This window comes from Canis lupus, chromosome 7 (genome assembly GCF_003254725.2).
Source record: "Canis lupus dingo isolate Sandy chromosome 7, ASM325472v2, whole genome shotgun sequence".
Lineage (NCBI taxonomy): Eukaryota > Metazoa > Chordata > Mammalia > Carnivora > Canidae > Canis > Canis lupus.
Genome location: NC_064249.1, coordinates 25,911,509 through 25,917,508, shown reverse-complemented (window position 1 = coordinate 25,917,508; position 6,000 = coordinate 25,911,509). Strand labels below are relative to the sequence as shown.

The 6,000-nt window shown below is 38.8% G+C and overlaps 1 long non-coding RNA gene across 1 annotated transcript in view; it reads left to right on the top strand.

Moving 5' to 3' along the window:
• Positions 1-5,042: 5,042 nt before the first annotated feature.
• The window catches only part of LOC118355357 (uncharacterized), a 33,398-nt gene continuing 32,440 nt past the window's right edge, over positions 5,043-6,000 (top strand). The window contains exon 1 of the long non-coding RNA XR_004817692.2: positions 5,043-5,296. This is a non-coding gene — a long non-coding RNA (uncharacterized LOC118355357). The remainder of the gene's footprint in view (positions 5,297-6,000) is intronic.

The window sequence follows — 6,000 nt, the reverse complement described above, 5'->3', positions numbered from 1 at the left end:
GATCATTATTGTCAAAGGATAAGAAGGAGTATTTCTCAAAGACTGTTCTAAGGAATAATCCTCCCATGAAATACTATTTGGAAAATTATTTTGTGGTCAACTAAGTGGGAGAAATGTTGAAATCTGCATATTTCTTTTGCAGAATCACACACACACACACACATACACAAACACACACATACACACACTAGCCTGTTACTATCTTTGAGAAGTCTTTCTATAAAGAATTCCATAAGTTTTATTTCCAAAGTAAAGTTTCCAAAGCTTATTTGATCACGAATCACTCTCCTTTCTTCTTACATCACTACTATTAATAGCACTAAGAAACATTCTTTGGTAACAGTGAAATAACATAATCGATTAGATAAGCATTGAAATATTCTTTTGCATTTGATAATCAAGGGGTTTTGTGGATCTTGCTGGAGTTGTTTCTGTAGAGTGGTAGGGCCTGAAGGAATGGAATTAAAGCAGTAGGCATAATTTGCTCTTTCTATAAATTTGACCTTAAAGAGGGGGGAAAAACATAAGGCAGTATCTTGGATGGATGATGGTATTTTAAGGTCAAATACATATGTTTTGAAAGGAAAGATATGACCAAGTTCATAGACAAAGAGAGATTGTGAAAGAGACAAATAGTAGCAAGAAGTTGAATAATCAACAGAATAAGTTCTACAAGGAGTTGAGAGAAACTGAGAAACAGGAGAAAGTTCTCCCTTTTTCCCAGAGATTGGAGGGAAGGAAAGGAGAGGATGCAATTATAGATGAGATGTAGGATAAGAGGGTTGAGAAAGCCCATGATAACTTCAGTTCCTCAGACAAGAACACGTGCTCAATTATCTTTGGTACTGAAACAAAAGATGCTGTCCTCCAAATCCCTCTCCCTGAAAAAGATCATGTCTGATCTTGCTCCTGTTAAAATCCTTTCCAAATATTATCATTATTACTGGTATGGTCAGAGAGTCACTTCTACTTTGAACTCCTGTATAGGCATCATTGTCCTGTGCCTTTAATCATCTGGTTTCTCTCAGGTCTTGGCTTCTGGAACTGAGACTCATCTTACGTATTTCTGTCTCTCCATTACCGCTCATGAAGTGTAGAATGGTTAGTGAGTCACAGGTAGCATCACAGTTTGCCCACAATTGAGAATTTAATGAATTGTGTTATTACAGCTTGAAGAATCTTAGTACCTGAGCATAGTTACACAATTGAGTTTCTTACACTTTTAGTGTTAAGTCTTATATTGGAAATTTTCCAGATATAATTTCTCTTCTTCCAGTTCTCATTATCCATGCCCAGTTCAATTGATTTCATCTCTGCTTTCTTCACCTGGTTGTCCCAAAGTGTGCACCTTTGTAGTTCTGTGTTTAAAGCATTTATTAGAGTGCAAGGCACATAATTAAATTTCAATAAATGATGGCTGTCATTATTACCATTATAATAGATTCAACTTCCAATCAAGGAGAGCTTCATTATCAGAGATACAAAGTTTAGTATTTCTTAATTACCTAATTACTATTCTAGTTCTTGACCTCCACATTTTCTTTCACAAATCTTTTTTCTTCTTAACTATTTAGTGTTTGGTACCTTAATTTTTTCACCACCAAATCCTTTAATTATACCTATGTACTTAGTACACTTATTTGCTTAATATACTTATTTTATTTTTATTTTTTTAAGGTTTACTTATTTATCTGAGAAAGAGAGAGAAAAGAGGATAGAGGGAAAGAGAGAATCCTGAAGCAGACTCCCTGCTGAGCACAGAGTCCAATGCAGGGCTAATTCCAGGACCGCAAGACCATGACCTGAGTCTAAATCGAGTTGGCCACTCAATCGACTGAGCCACCCAGGCACCCTTTACCATACATATTTGTACTTAGACATTTTTCCTTCCCAGTATTTTTTCTCTCATCTTTCTTGATAGTAAGCTGTCCAAAGTAATATCTTTTTTTAAAGATTTTATTTATTTATTCATTCATAAGAGACAAAGAGAGAGAGAGAGACAGAAACACAGGCAGAGGGAGAAGCAGGCTCCATGCAGGGAGCCTAACATGGGACTCGATCCTGGGACTCCAGGATCAGGCCCTGAGCTGAAGGCGGCGCTAAACCGATGAGCCACCTGGGCTGCCCAGTAATATCTTTTTTATTCATTTCTCTTCCAACCATCAGTTGTCAACTAGATCAGAAAGTCATGATTTTTTTTCATGTATTTAATAAATATTTCTTTGTTGGGCACTTATATGCATCAACTACTCTTCTAGGCACTGAATAAGCAAAGTGGTAAACAAAAATGTCACTGTCTTTTTGAAGCTTATATTATAGTGAAGGACTCAAGCAATGAATAAACAAAGATTAGATGATTAAGAAGCTTGCAAACATTGTTTTTTTAAGTGGGTCATCAGACACTAAAAATGTAATCATAAGAAGTGTGTGGCTTGGGCTGGATGCCTGAGCAGAAACTATCTCATGAGCACAGATTTTAGGCAAGCTGTATCTGAACTGCCAGACTATAGAGATGAGGGAAGTTTATCAGGTAATGTAGTCAACTAAGCCCTGTTTAGATGACAGTGGATAGCTTTAAGAGTTGCAGTGATTTTTGGTTAATTCTATCACTATAGTCTAAAAGCAGCCCTACCAAAGAGTTATTGCTGCTAACTATCCAGGTGATCTAAACCTATGCTTTCTCAAGGTAGCAGCAGTAAGGGAAGGCAGCTATGAGGCATACTTTATGATGTGAATTTTCTATTTATGTTATTAAATAGGCGCAGGGGCACCTGGGTAGTTCAGTTAGTTAAGCATCTGCCTTCTGCTCAGGTCATGATCCTGGGGTCTTGGGATCAAGCTCTACATCGGGTTGTCTGCTCAGCAGGGAGCCTGCCTCTCCCTTTTCTTCTGCCACTCCTCCTGCTTGTACTCTCTCTTTCCTTCTCTCAAATAAATAAATAAATAAAATCTTAAAAAAAATAAGCAGGCAGTTGTTATGGTATGGATGAAAGCAGTTTTTTCTCTAACGGATGCCAGAAACAGCCTATTTTAGGAGAACAAATCTACTGGGAAAATAATTGGTTCAATTATGGAGATGTCAAGTTTTTGGTGTCTATGAAATCTTCAGTGTTGAAAGGTCCATTATTTCAATGTATTGACCACCTTTAAGAGGAGTATCAGCTGGAGACAAGATTTGATATCATCTGACCCAGTAGGAATGGATGAGATTCTCTAGGAATGGTGTGCTACAATTTAAAATATTTAGAGCCAGCTAGGGAAGGAAGTTGGAATGAAAAGAACTAACTAGGGAAAGGTGGGGAGGATTACTGGATTGATGGACTGATTCAGATAAAAAGCAGGTATAAGGAGGGTAACCAAGTGAGGGAAATGGAAGAGTAAAAGGCATTCAGAGAGCAGAGTGGTTGAATTCAATCTTTTGACTCTGGAACAATTCTGAGTGACACAGTTCTAGATGTGCCCGGGGGGTGACTGAAAGTGTGAAAAAGATTTTTGGGGAAGATGCAAAGGAGAAGAAGTGCAGAAGAGTGATAATGATGAAAGTATAGAAGAGATTAAATGATGAAGATGAGGGAGGATACCAGAAATGTGAGTCTGGTGAAGACCATCCAGATCCAGATGCCCTCTGAGAGAGAATTGTGGCATGGTGGCCCCTGGTTTCCTCTAGAGTGAGTCATAGACTGGAACAGGTTGCAATTTTTTTTTTTAAGATTTTATTTATTCATTCATGAGAGACACAGAGAGACAGAGAGAGACAGAGACACAGGCAGAGGGAGAAGCAGGCTCCATGCAGGAAGCCCGACGTGGGACTTGATTCTGAGTCTCCAGGATCACGCCCTGGGCTGGGGCAGCGCTAAACCGCTGAGCCACCCAGGCTGCCTAGGTTGCAATTTTTGAGGAAATATTAGTTCTTCAGGATGTTGCAGCTTGATTTTCTGTGGGCCTCCACTGCATTGGTTCTTGTGTCAGACTTGTTGGTATGTGAATTTAAAGTAAGTCTGCTTTAGTGGAGGTGGAGGTCCTTGTTATACACAAGGGGTCTGTACTCCAAGAGTTGTACCGGGTAAAATTTCAAGTGATCCATGCTGATTGTTAGCCCCAAATCCATTTAAGTGTAGTGTCCAACCTATGAGGTTTTCTGCAAGCTCAGAATGGGAGAGAGAAGCAGGGCTACATCTAACTCGTTTCTGAATGCCATAAGGAGTGAATGGAAAAAAGGAGTTGAAGAAGGAGAATGAGAGCTATTTGGGGCATCATGTGTTGAGCTGAAGGATTAAGCAGAGAGTGAGTGAGTACTAGAAACAAAATCAGACGTGGGTGAGGGGCCAAAGTCACTTCCAAGATCACTAAACCAAGGAGGTAAAATGAGAGAATTAGCAAGTCACATGTATTCTAGATATAAGAGAGAATGGGTCAGATATGGAGTGAGTGAAAAATGAAGTCTAGTTATTAGGGTGAAAGAAAAAGGAATCGAGTTATATGGTATATAGTAGATGGTTGGTGTGCTTTAATAGTAAGCCTCCTTTTTTTGCAAAAGCAATACAATAAAAAAGAAACCAAAAAAATTCCTGCATTGGAGAATTAACTCTTGGCACCTTCTAACTAGCAAGGTGATCTTGAATAATCTTTTAAAGCCTATGGCACTCTATCTGTAAAAATTAAGCGGTTTGGTCAAGATGATCTCTGAAGTTCCTGGTAGCTCTGTGATTTTATAACACTTATTCTTCTCTCACTCACATTCCTGCTACCTTTCCCTAATCTCCTATCCCTCTTGGGTTCCAAATTACACTGAAGGGATCCACTGCTTTCATGCAAGTCCAGCCAGCCCTACATTTTTTGTTTCTTTCTAATATTTAGGATTAAAGTAGCTGCAGACATTTGGAGATAGTTCACATCCTGCTGGAATTCAGTGAATGACTTAACTTCTCTAAAATGGAATATGACTATATTATTTATATTTTGTTTTTGCTTTGTTACCAGGCAATCATTATGAAGTCCATTGATATATTGTGTGTCAGTTGAGTTTTGTGCCTCATCACATAGGCAGTGGGAAGAGTGTAATAGCTGCTTTGGGGAGTGGAAGAGGCTGAAAGGAAGACAAAGAGTGAAGGTGGGGAAACAAGATGGTAGTGGTGGAGAGAACCAGTGAAGGAGAAGGTTAAGGTGGTGCTGAGAAGGAATAGAGAGATTTTTCTTCTCTTTAAGAGAAGCAGAGGAAAGAATCCAGCTGCTGACAATATAGGGATATCTGGCTCCAGGAATAACAGATTCTATGGTACTCAGCTTCTTCAAAATGGTGAGCTTTGTGAACATTGTCATTTATCTGTTGTGGGCAGTAAGTACCCAGCAGATGTAGTCGGTGAGCATTTTTTGGTGGAAGCAGGCCTATTCAAAGTGAGGTATTTCAATATAACTCTTGACAAGAGGGGGATGTACATGACTCTATATTTTTGTTTGAGAAACTAAAATGGGAGGATTTGGGTGAAGTATTGAAAGTTGTGTTCTTCATTTTTGTTTTGAAATATGAGGGCTGACTTGGACTATGCAAACTACTTTCTTATGTTTGTTTGTTTGTTTGTATTTTACCATAGATTGAATATGCGTTAGCAGGCTGCATTTCTTCATTGCCTAACTTGATATAAGAATAATGTCCCATAGGAAACAGGAGCAGAGCCATAAGCAAACTTAAAACATTACTTAAGGCCTGATGTCTCTTAATAGTCATCTTATGCTATGTATTTCTCTATGTGGCACAAACACATCCACCCCTGCCTCCATTCAGTACCTTGTAGTCAGAAGATTATGGATTTGCTCCTTTCTCTTCCCTTTACCCCATTCTCTTCCTTCTAATAGGCTGAATTTGGATTTGAGGGTAGTCAGGGGGAGTCTAGCTTCACCCTAATTTGCCACCTCTGAATCATGCCTTACTTGAAGAAAATTCAGATCCCAAATTTGTACACATAGCAACAAATAGCTTTCACTGCTATCTTTATATGCACC